Genomic DNA, 12,571 nt, shown 5'->3' with positions numbered 1-12,571 from the left:
GAGATATATTTAGGAACATTCATAAAACGTATTCACAGAACACCCTGCGGCGTGGCCGCTGAACGCGTGTGCTCCGTAATCTGGACCCACGTTCACAGGTGCCGGGAGAGGAAGCCGGTCTGAACGAGACCTTTCATCTGCTCCATCTCCCACAAGCATCTCCCCGCCCAATCCAGCAGTGATTCGGAGTAAACCCGGTTTTCCACCGCCGCCCCTTTTGTGGGGCAATGCGGGGCTGTGCGTGCGCTCCCACTAGGAGGAGAATGCCATTTCCTCTCCGCAGGCTTTTTAGCACTGCGGGCACTCATTTGTACAGGGGGCAGCCTCACAGTCCCCTAAGGAACTTGAGACCCCGCAAATGTACTTGCTACATCCACCCTGCTCCCCCACCACCATGCACGGACCCTCGTCCTCCACCCTCCGGGCCCACAGGAGAGCGCACACACAATAAGAGGCCTGGCCCGGCCACTCCTTCTGGGCGCAGACTTGTCCCCGTTCCGCGGCCAGTTCTGACAATGACCAACACCTCGCCCGGCCCTTCGCCCTGGTTCTCCACTAACAACGCGGCGGCCGGGAGCCCCGCTCGCCCGACTCCCGTTTCCAGCGCGGCGGTGGCACCAGACAAAAGAGGCAGGTGCCCGCGGCCCGGGGGCCGCCCGCACACAGCGCCCCCGGCCGGGGCAGGACCGGGCAGCGCCTTTCGAGGAACGGAGGGCGGGCGGGGCGGCGGCGGCCGAGGGGGCGCCCACCGGCCCTCCGTGCCCGCGCTCCCCCGGTGCCCCGCTGCTGCGGGAGGAGCAGGCTCGGCCCGGCCCCGGCCGGCCCTCCCCACTGCTCCCTTCCCCGGGCGAAGGCAAACCACGCACCGGTCCGCGGAGAGACGCCGCCGGGGGTCTTTGTGGCCGCGCTCGGGCCGCCTCGTGCGCTGTCCTCGCCGGGCTGGGCGCGGCCGGGCCGCGGGGCTGCGGGGCCGGGGCTGGGCGGCGGCGGCAGGAGCGCGGGCGTCTGGGCTGCAGCCGCTAGAGCAGGGATGCGCCTCGGCCGGTCCTCATTGAAATGCGGCGCTTCGCACAGCCTCACTCCTGCCTCTCTCCGGAGGAGGGCGGCGGCGGCGGCGGGCGCGCTCCCTTTTCTTGTGGCTCACTCACTCGCCCGCCCCGCTCCCCCTCCTCCTCCTCCGCGCGCGCGCCCCGCGCCCCCGCCCGTCCAGGCCGGGCGCACCCACCACGGCTGCGCCCCGGGCCCCCGCCTCCCGCGCCCTAGCCTGCCTGCCACCGCGACCTCGGTGCGTCTGGCTGGACAAACCCCCTGACCTCCCGGGCCCCGGGAGTGGTTGTCTGGAGACGGGGGGCGGTCGGTGGTGGACCTGGGGACCGGGAGAGAGAACGTGGACCGGGTCTGAACCGGGAAACGTGCACGGCGGAGATGTGAGGTGTGTCGTCCTCAGGGCAGGCCGGGCGTCGGGGGAGGAGGGACATTTCTCCCCTCAGGGTACACACACTTCTAAGTGACCGCACGGCTTGACGCCATTCCCAGAACTGTGGAAGCCAACGTGATGGCCTTGTCATCAGTTCTCACCCAGGATACATCCGTGCAGCGTCTCTCGCGAGGACCATCCCCAGACCCTCCCTTCCTACCGACACGAGTGTCACCCTCAGGCCCCCTAATCGGGAAGGGCCAGATCTGCGCATAGATCCCACCCATCAACTCCACTGGAACCCGGGACTTGAGTCATCCTTGAAACTGTGACCTCTGCTTGGAGCTGAATATGTCACAGCAGGCCTTTCATAACTTAGAGGCCAAGTTTCGCTACTGGACACCTCGTGGCTGCCAAGGCTGGCGGTCAGCGCTGGAAAGCCCCATGAACTCAGATAAGCCTTCCCTCCCGGAGCAGGAATGTTCTCAGAGACCAGACTGCTCACAGCTTCCTCCAGATTTTGCACAAAAGTCCAAGGAGTGGGATCAGGTCGCAGACTTCCGTGAAACCTTAGCCTGGTTCAGTGGGCTTCCTGAATTCAGGTCCAGTTAATCTCCTGACTGTGGGCCATGTCCCCTGAGACGTGTGGGTGTGTGTGAGCTAAGTCACTTCAGTCATGTCCAACTCTTTGCCACCCCCGTGGACTGTAGCCCACCAGACTCCTCTGTCCATGTGATTCTCCAGGCAAGAATACTTGAGTGGGTTGCCCTGTTCTCTTCCAGGGAATCTTTCCAACCCAGGGACTGAACCTGGGTCTCTTCTACCTCCTCCTGTGGCAGGCAGGTTACCACTAGCACCACCTGGGAAGCTCCTTGAGATGTGTATTTGTCCCAAATACTCACACATACACAAATACACAGGTATTTCTCTCTCTTCATGAGCTTACACCTTTTAATGGAAAATCAATTTTTTTCCTATCAGCTAAGCCCATTATGTATATTTGACTAGTTATTATTAATAAGAGCTATTCTGAATTACTTTCGAAGTGTTATGTAAATACTAAATAATTACCGTTTGTTATAAAATGCAGCTCAAATGAGATGCATGTTACATATTCAACAAGTGCTGCATATTTATTTTTGAACTCCTGAATAGCCCAGGGATGAGTGCAATAAACTTACTAAATTAACTACATGCAAAGTACTGAGACTGTTCCTTCAAATTCTAATCAAAACGAGGCCAAGGGGTAAGTGTGAAGAAAGTAAAGAGCCAAGTGTATTATGAGAAGGGAAGTAAGAGTTTCTGTTTATCTTTCCAATGGCAGATGCCAAGTGATTTCTGCCAAAATGCTAAACCAAGAAGTACATTCCCTCTCCTAACCCCTATGGGTATTCTGTCAGGGTCATTTGTTAAGCACTTTAAGTCACTCAACCGTATCTTTCCTCTCTCCTAGCTCTTCAACCTGGGATGCACAGATAATGTCCAAAGAAACACCACTGAGTCTGGTCCTCTCAGTTGTAATGTGCTCTCCCTAGAAACTGTTGGGCATTATTAACCCTTTCACAACACCAAAGGGTAACTGATAAGTAAATAGATGGGCACACTGAATAGCACCCGTCAGCCACTATACTTTGCTCATATCATTTAGTCAGGAGAGCAGGCTGGCACTAAATGGTACCCAGTAACCTAATGGAAGTAGCTATGTGTGCTGTGCTTAGTCACCCAGTCGTGTCTGACTCTTGCGACCCCATAGACCAGCCTGCCATGCTTCTCTGTCCAGGGGATTCTCCAGGCAAAAAAAACCCACTGAAGAGGGTTTGCTTGCATCCTAAGTCGCTTTAGTCATGTCTGACTCTGCAGCAACCTAGCCCACCAGGCTCCTCTGTCCATGGGATTCTCTAGGCAAGAACTGGAGTGGGTTGCTATGGCCTCCTCCAGGGGATCTTCCCAGCCCAGGGATCAAACCCATGTCTCTTGTGTCCCCTGCATCAGAAGGCAGGTTCTTTACTGCTAGTGTCACCTGGGAAGCCCTCAGGTAACTATAGAAGTGCCTAAATTATTCCAGTGTGGCATAGCTAACTCCTATTCAATAATAATCCCTGATTGAAATGAAATTTAACCCAGGAAACTCCTTGTTCAAATAATTTTCAACAACTGATGTTACTTTCTATACATCACCAGGGTGCTGATCAAAGACATGACTGGAATCAATCCATCCTTTTCTCCATGAAAATCTGAAGGCAACGGAGATCTCACTGGAACTCCCTAAAACTAATGCTGTTTAAGCTGTGTACCCCAGCTGCTGCTCTGAGCAGCTACAGAGCTGCACCCCGCAAGATGATGATGGCTTGGACATTGTTTTGTCAATGGTACCTCTTAATTGAGTGCTTGCTCTTTGCTGTGCTGGAGGGCTTTTGTACATTTTCTTCTTCCATCCTCCTAAGAACCATTCAAAGTAGGCGTTACTATCCTCATCTAAGAGATGAAGGAATTTAGGCAGAGGGAGGTTACTTAATTTGCCCAAAGTCATGTAGCTAATAAATCTCAAGTCCAACTCCATTTTTTAAAAATTCCTGTGTTTAAGATTCAAGTCAATTTTCCAATCGCTATGGCCTATAAAGCAATACCAAATTCTAATATGAAGTGTAATCTCTTCTGGAAAAATGCAATTTTTTAACCAGTGGATTTATTACTTCGTAACAGAGCGAGAACAACTCTTGCTTCCATGAAAGCTGCTTTCTGTAGTGATGGGTACCATCAGCTTGTCCTCTCTGAGCAAGACTTTTCATGAGAACATTTGCCCTTCATGCTCGTTCACAAAGTTGGTGGACAATCTGATCTAAATGTGCTTTTTCATTTTCTTTCTTGAAATTAAGTTTTCAGGTGAGGCTACGAAAGATAAAGAGAACTAAAGACTAATAATTTTTAGTTGACACCTCTTTTTTCAGATACCTTTTATTGGCTTCTTCATAGAAAATGTGCTTAATCATGCAGATTCAAAGAGGTTTATAGAATAAGGGATATTAGCAATGAGACGCACTTCCTGTTTTTCCCTCTAGGAGGGGGAATTTCCTCTGTCCTGTTCATCACCTCTCTTCGGTCCTCCTCTGGGACCATGCAGCCCTCTACGCGTCCTCTGGGACATGCCATGCTCCTGGGTTGGGATACCCAGCATATTCAGTGCCCACCACAACAGTGGGAAATAGTTTTATAGAATATGATCGTCGTTTTAATTGTCCTTTGTATTTCTTCCCATCTGGTAAAGGCTCTTTATGGCCTTTCCCACAGCGTTCCCTAATCGCCTCTAATTACAGAACACTTACTTCTGCCTTCTTTCTGAATGAAAGCAACTCCCTGATGAGGGACCCTGTGGCAGCTAGTCCAGTTTTCACCACCCTGCGCATGAATCCCCGCCACCACAAGGGGCCTTTCAGCCTCCCTTCGGCTGCTTCTGAACATGGCGCATTCAGAAGAGAAATGTGGTTCTCCTCTGAGAGTTAGGATAGATCAGGGGATTCTAGATATGATGGACAAAAATCTCTAAAACTAGTTTTTTAACTGGCCGTTTCTCTCCGGCTTGGCACGTCAGACATGATGATATGGGTCCCAACTACACAAGTTCTGGACCAGTACAAAGGAGCCAGGGACTCTGCCACCCCGAGAGGCCCTCCCGAGTGGACAGAGAGCCTCCCAAAGCTCACATCCCACTTTCCGATGTGATTTCCTTTAGGAAAGGGGTGCTGAGCACAACCCACTCCCCTGTCAGCAGAGCCTCAAGTTAAAACCTAGAGTCACTTCCCTCAAATTTGCCTGGTGGTTCTGGCTCTTCTCTTTGGATCTACAGAGGAACGATCTAATGGGCCCTGCCTCTGCTTGGCAGCCCTACTGTATTCTACCAAGTTCTGCTCCACTTTCACTAGGAACCCCGAGCCCCTCAGCTGTTTCCCAGATGACATGGCTTGGAAGCGTCAGTGGTGGGCAGCTGTCAGGACCTCCCTCGACACCTGCCTCTGGACCCGGGTGGTGATGGGTGTCTGCCACGACTTCAACTGTCCTTCGCACACTGCTTCCGTTAAAGCAGCCAAAGACCACGTGAGTGTGCCTGCAGGCGTGCTGCAGTGCTGACTCATCCAGTTAATTCAGATCTCCGTGTGTCTCACACGCTTGGCTCTTGAGAGCCCTCAATTCGTATTTGTTCAGTTAGACTCACAGGGCCTAAGTCCAGTGCTCTGTATCTTCCTTGTTAAACTGTGTTGTGTTGGATCCACCTTTCTAACCTGTTGAGCGGGATCCTTCCAGACACGTTATGTCACCATCACACGCCCGTGACCCCTCCAGCCTCCCGTCAACCTGATCAATACCTCACCAACATCCTCCTCTTGTGTGAATAAAAGCTGTTAACAGATCATGGTCAGAGCAGGCCGCATTAGCTACAGCAAATAAGAATATGTTCTCTACAGCAAATAAGTATCTAGAGAACCGGAGATGGCTGAAATTCACATTTTTATATTTAGGATTATATCCTTGACTCTGTTGATACTTTGAGGTCCTGGATATCTATAGATATCACTGTAAATCACTCACAAGTTTCCATTCCTTCATCCATTCATTCAATAAATAATTTTTGAGTGTCTTCAATGTGCCAGACACTGTGCTAGGGAGGAGCAGTACAACCACGAGGTACATTTGCAAGTCCCCCACCCATGACCTTGAGTCTCTAGAGAGTAGGATGGTATGTACACCTTACACAAATAATTCTTTAATTCCAATATCGCTAAGTACCATGAGGGAAAAAAACAAAGAGCTTCAGAGAGAGCATCTCTTCCCTGAGGAAGTAACATTTAAGAAGAGACCTGAAGTTACCCAGTAATAGCTGGAAGACTGTGATTCCAAGAAGAAATAGTCTTTTGAAAATTGAGTGGGAAGCGGCTTGTTCAAGAAGCAAGAGATGGGCCAAGGACAGGGGAGGAAACAATTTTCTAAGAATTTAGATACACAAGCTGGGTCTCATGTAGGTTTGTGGCCTAAAGTCAAATTTCCTAGGGCCCCCAAAGCCTTCGAGTTCTCAATTAAAAATGGTCCCTAGGCACTTAGGAGAAGCAGACTAGATCTTCATTGAAGAAATCCAACTTCAACGTCAGCCTCAAAGGTCACCACTGATAAACTTGCAAAGAATATAGGCTTAGGGTTAAAAGAAAAATCACAAAATATATCAGTCAAGAAGGCATCGTGAGTATGAACTAGAAAAAGAAGAAAAAAATAGAATCACAATCAAAATGATTTCTGACAGAATCAAAGTAATTATCTAAATGGGTTATATAAATATATGTATGTAGAAGAAAGGATATAGCTTGCAAGCAAAGAGTGGGGTATTATTAAAAAATGACCAGGAGTATTTGAAAAAAAGTACTAAAACAGGTTGTGAAAATTATAAGGAAAATAACTGAAATTAAAAACTGAGCAACAGCTTGTTTAGCAAATTTGTACAACTACAGAAAGATTTAACAAACTGGAAATGAGATCAAAGAATTACTCACAATGCAACACAGAGAAATGAAGAGACAAAAGATACTAAGTAATAGTTGAGGTATAAATAATAATTTAGTAAAAAGTTTCAAGAAAAAACATCTAAATAGAGTCTCAGAAGAGAATGGGAAAAGGAATATCCAAAGAAGATAGTTTGTTATTGTTGTTGTTTAGTTGCTAAGTTATGGCTGACTGTTTGCAACTTCATGGATTGTAGCATGCCAGGCCCCTCTGGCCTCTACTATCTCCTGGAGTTTGCTCAAATTCACGGCTATTGAATCAGTGATGCTATCTAACCATCTTATCCTCTGCCAATATGGCAGATATGTCTATATGGCAGAAGATATGGCTTAGCTTTTTGAAGAACTGATTAGAGACATGAAGCCCAGATTTATGAAGCCAACAGTGTCAAAAACTTAAACTAAATCCACATGTAAACCAAAAAAGAAGACCAACGACAGTTGATCCTCAATGTTCATGAATTCGTATTTGCAAATTTGCCTACCACCTAAACTCTATTTGTAATCCAAAATCAATATTTATAGCAATTTCATGGTCATTCATGGCCATGCACAGAGTGGCAAAATATCTGAGTTTCTGCACAGATGTTCCCAGCTGAGGTCAAGTATAATGACCCTCCATCGAATTTCAGCTCTCAGTCTAAACATGTGTCCTTTCACAGTCTATTTAGTGCCACATTTTCCCCATTTTTGTGCTTTTTGCTGGTGATTTTGCTATTGAAAATGTCCCCCAAGCTTAGCGCCTAAGTGCTGTCTAGTGTCCCTAAGAGCACGAAGGCCATGATGTGCCTTTGGAGAAAATCCAATGAAGGAAGCTTCATTCAGTCCTGGATTACAGTGCTGTTGGCTTGAGTTCAATGTTAATGTTTCAACAATATGCATTAAATAAGGTATATTTTAACACAAACATATATAAAATAAGATTATATATTGGTCACTGATGAAAATATTTTAGCTAAAAATTTCTAGTGATGAAGATTCAATTGATCAAGAACATACATTGGTTGTGAGCTGGTATGAACAAAATATGATCTCAATGATATAAGTCAAGAATTGACAGAATTATAAGAAAATGGAAAAAATTCACAAATTCCCAAGTATTGATGTCATATAGTCACTATTCTCTCCTATAATGCATTTAAGACAGAAATGAGTTATTATAGGGAAATTAATTTTAAAAACCCATACATTTAAAACTTTTCAAATATACTTTCAATAATACACTGTTCAAAGAAAAAATTTATGGATTTTAGAAAAGACAGGAGCTTCCCTGGTGGCTCAGATGGTAGAGAATCTGCCTGCAATGCAGAACATCTGAGTTCGATCCATGGGTTGGGATGATCCCCTGGAGAAGGAAATGGAAACCCACTCCAGTTTCCTTGCCTGGAGAATTCCATGGACAGAGGAGCCTGGTGGGCTACTGTTCATGGGGTTGCAAAGAGTTTTATATGACTGAGCAACTAACACTCACTTAGAAAACACATTAGAAAACCAATGAACTAAACATCTACTATCAGATGTTAAAAAGAAAACAACAAAATAAAACCAACCTAAGTTGTTTAAAAGGTAAATACAAGAACTTCTGGTAGGAAAAATTCTCAAATGCCACTCAAGATTTCTGCTTCTCTGTGTACATACTCAATATAATCCCCACTTGTTGGTTCCTTTTAAAGAGGATCTAGGGGTCATAGATGGAGAAGGCAATGGCACCCCACTCCAGTACCCTTGCCTGGAAAATCCCATGGACGGAGGAGCCTGGTGGGCTGCAGTCCATGGGGTGGCTAAGAGTCGGACACGACTGAGGGACTTCCCTTTCACTTTTCACTTTCATGCATTGGAGAAGGAAGTGGCAACCCACTCCAGTGTTCTTGCCTGGAGAATCCCAGGGACGGGGGAGCCTGGTGGGCTGCCGTCTCTGGGGTCGCACAGAGTCGGACACGACTGAAGCGACTTAGCAGCAGCAGCAGGGGTCATAGACAGGCTTCTGTGGTGGCTCAGGCGGTAAAGAATCTACCTGCAACGGGGGAGATTGCGGTTCGATCCCTGGGTTGGGAAGATCCCCTGGAGAAGGGAATAGCAACCCACTCCGTATGCTTGCCTAGAAAACCCCATACAGTGAGGAGCCTGGACTACAGTCCATGGGATCACCCAGAGTTGGACATGACTAAGTGACTAACACTTTGACTTTGAGAAGTCATAGACAGAAATCAGAGAGATCTAGAGCTTCAGCAGGGCTCTCCTACCAGCCTGAAACAAAGCAAATGGCCATGTTGTGAATTACCTGTGGATCCGCATTGCAAAGAACTGTGGCTTTTCAAAGTTGAGAGTGGTCCCCAGTCACATGCTAGCAAGAAAATATGTACTTCACGTAGCCCCAGGAAATGTTCTGCCAAAACCAGTGAGCTTGTAACTGACTGTCAACAAAATAGCTACAATAAGAGACGGGAAGTACAAGATTTCTGGTGGCTTGGGTGTCTAATTCAGATGCTCGGTAAAGGATGGATGAAGACAACTGAAATGATGTAATAGTAAGAATTTAGCTTTCAAGTTATTTGGGAAGTGACCACAGGAAGCAAGAGTGAAGGACTGGCAAAAGAGTATGTTCTAATTCCATTCTACCTCCCAGTTATGGAGCATGTAATATAAAAGTAAAATGTCATGTTCCCGCTTTCTATTTTTTCATATTCGATATAACTGTACAAATACAATTAGGAAGGCATAATTCACCAACTGTATTGGCTTCATATCAGTCTACTTACACATTAAATTCTTTCTTTGCAACAAGTATGAGGAACCATCTCAGGATTTCAACTTTAAGTGCGAATTATCAGTTTCAAAGAGATTGAAATTAGGTTGAAATTAACAAAAGCATTGACATGTAATGATGGAAGCTACATTTATTAGAAAAGAGTAAATCCAAGCTTCTAAATATATTGTATCATAGCTTCAAATCAAAATATTGTATTAATGTATTTTCATCATTACACAATAAAAAAGAACGTTACATTTAGTAAGAATCTACTATATGACAACCACTTAATATGTATTCTACCATTTAATCCTCACAACAATTCTTTTGACATAAGCTTTTCAGTTCCATTTTTACTTATTAAGAAAATTGGACTCATTATGAAATAATAACTTTCCAAAGTTCTCATAATTATAAGGTGGCAGATTAAGGATTTGGGAGCAAATCTGTTTCAAAAGTCAGAGTTCCTTCTACTAAACCATTAAGCCTAGAAAATACTTAGAAAGCAAATGCAGTTCAGGAAAGGTGAATAAAAAGCAAGTGGGTAGGAAAAACAAAAAAGAAATCTTCTCAAGGGTGGAGTCACATAATGTAATAATTCACAGCTAGAATTGAACTAATATGTCAGCATGACAAATAATTTTTCCTACAATGGTTATTGTATTTGTAAAGAAATTACCAAAACCCTGAAAGCAACTTGTTCTTTATTTCCTTTTTTCTTAGTATCAGCTATTGTAGAAATTGTATGATTCATCACATTAGTAAAAGGCAGATCTAAAGATTTAGGATGCTAAATCTGGAAGGTATGCATAGCCTTTATACAACTCTAGAACAAGCTATAAAACTGCAGTACTATGCTTCTTCTTGTCATTTCTTCTCAATATAGCAATTAATAAAGTAGCAAATAGCCCTATTCTCTAAGAAGTCAGTTTTATTCCTAAAACTATATACACAAAAGGAATTAATTTTCATTATAAATTCTACATAAGATACCCCTGGTCTGTCTAACTAGTTTCCCAAAATAAAACCTAAGGAAATAAATAATGAAGATTGGAAAATTAATAGAAATAGTTTATTTATTTTTAATAAAATAGAAAATCAAAACAATAGAGAAAATCAATGAAACCAGAGCTGGTTCTTTGAGAAGATCAATAAAATGGTAAACATCTAAAGAAACCATGAGAAAAAAGGGAGAAGATACATACAAATTACCAGTATCAGGAATGCAAAAGGTTATAGCAATAAGGACTTTACAGGTACTGTAGTAATAAAAAGGGACTATTACTAACAACTTTATGTCCACAAATCCTGCAGTTTAGAACAGAAGGACAATAAAGACATAAACTAGCAAAGCTTTGTCAAGAATAGATAACTTAAATAGCCCTTTACCTATGAAGGAAATGGAATTTGTAATTTAAAAACTTTCCCACAAAGAAACTCCAGACCTAGATGGCTTCACTGGTGTATTATACCAGATAAAGAAGAAATAATACTAATACTATACAAATTCTACCAGAAAATTGAAGAGAAGGGGAAAAATTCCCAACTCCATCTAGAGACCAGCATCACTCTATACCAATTTCTGTCTGACAAAGCGTCAAAAAAAAGAAAACTTTACACCAATGGAATTCTATTCAGTTGTAGAAAGAATGAAATCTTGCCGTTTGCAACAATCGCGATGGACTTTGAGGGATTATGCTGTGAAGTAAGTAGACAGAAAAAGACAAATACCGTATGATTTCAATCAGATGTGGAATCTAAGAAAGAAGACAAATGAACAAACATAACAGAAGGAGAATCACAGAGAAAAACAAGTGGTTCCCAAAGGGGAGAGGGGTGGGAAGACGAGTGAGATAGCTGAGGGAGATTAAGAGATACAGACTTCCAGTTAAGCAATAAATGAGTCACAAGGATGAAGTGAACAGCATGGGGAAGACAGTCAGTGATATTGTAATAATTTTTTATGGTGACAGATGGTAACTAGACTTACCATGGTCATCATTTTGTACTGTATAGAAATAATGAATTACTATGTTGCTCACCTGGAACTAACATCATGTTGTAGGTCAATTCTGTTTCAATTTAAAAAAAATTAGAGCTGATAATTATGAAAGAAAAGCATAGGTGATAATGTAAAATAAAACAGTGGTGAGGCTAAAACAATAAAACAATGACATGCATTTGTTTCCAATGGAGATACTTGTGGCCAAGCTTCGCAGGAGTCATGCTTAACTGTAAGATGAAAACTAACACATTACTCAAAAAACATGAAATTATTCTGAGAATAAAAGCAAGGTAGGAATGTCCCACATGGGGCTCTGTAATAAGGATACTGTAGGATTTTTAAAAGTCTTAAATATTTCTAGGAGATGCTGCAATAAATACCACAGGATATTTCAGTATCTCTCAGTATGTTTGGGTGGAGAAGGCAATGACAACCCACTCCAGTACTCTTGCCTGGAAAATTCCATGGATGGAGGAGCCTGGTAGGCTGCAGTCCATAGGGTCACTAAGAGTTGGACACGACTGAGCAACTTCACTTTCAATTTTCACTTTCCACTTTCATGCATTGGAAAAGGAAATGGCAACCAACTCCAATGTTCTTGCCTTGAGAATCCCAGGGACGGGGGAGCCTGGTGGGCTGCCGTCTCTGGGGTCGCACAGAGTCGGACACAACTGAAGCAACTTAGCAGCAGCAGCAGCAGTATGTTTCAGTTCAGCCGCTCAGTCGTGTCCAACTCTCTGCGACCCCATGAATCACAGCACGCCAGGCCTCCCTGTCCATCACCAACTCCTGGAGTTCACTCAAACTCATGTGCATCGAGTCAGTGATGCCATCCAGCTATCTCATCCTCTGTC

At 44.5% G+C, this 12,571-nt stretch overlaps 1 protein-coding gene across 3 annotated transcripts in view; it reads right to left on the bottom strand.

Moving 5' to 3' along the window:
* The window catches only part of DCLK1 (doublecortin like kinase 1), a 354,151-nt gene extending 353,020 nt beyond the window's left edge, over positions 1-1,131 (bottom strand). For 2 of the 3 annotated variants that reach the window (XM_040267076.1, XM_040267075.1), the window contains exon 1: positions 867-1,129. The gene's annotated coding sequence lies outside the window, so the exon portion shown is untranslated. Of the gene's footprint in view, positions 1-866 lie in introns of all 3 variants that reach the window. The other variant, XM_040267078.1, reaches the window with a different exon arrangement.
* Positions 1,132-12,571: the final 11,440 nt, after the last annotated feature.

The sequence above is a fragment of the Oryx dammah genome, unplaced genomic scaffold (genome assembly GCF_014754425.2).
Source record: "Oryx dammah isolate SB20612 unplaced genomic scaffold, SCBI_Odam_1.1 HiC_scaffold_24, whole genome shotgun sequence".
NCBI lineage: Eukaryota > Metazoa > Chordata > Mammalia > Artiodactyla > Bovidae > Oryx > Oryx dammah.
The sequence above is the reverse complement of the archived record's forward strand: the minus strand, read 5'-3'. Positions and strand labels throughout refer to the sequence as shown.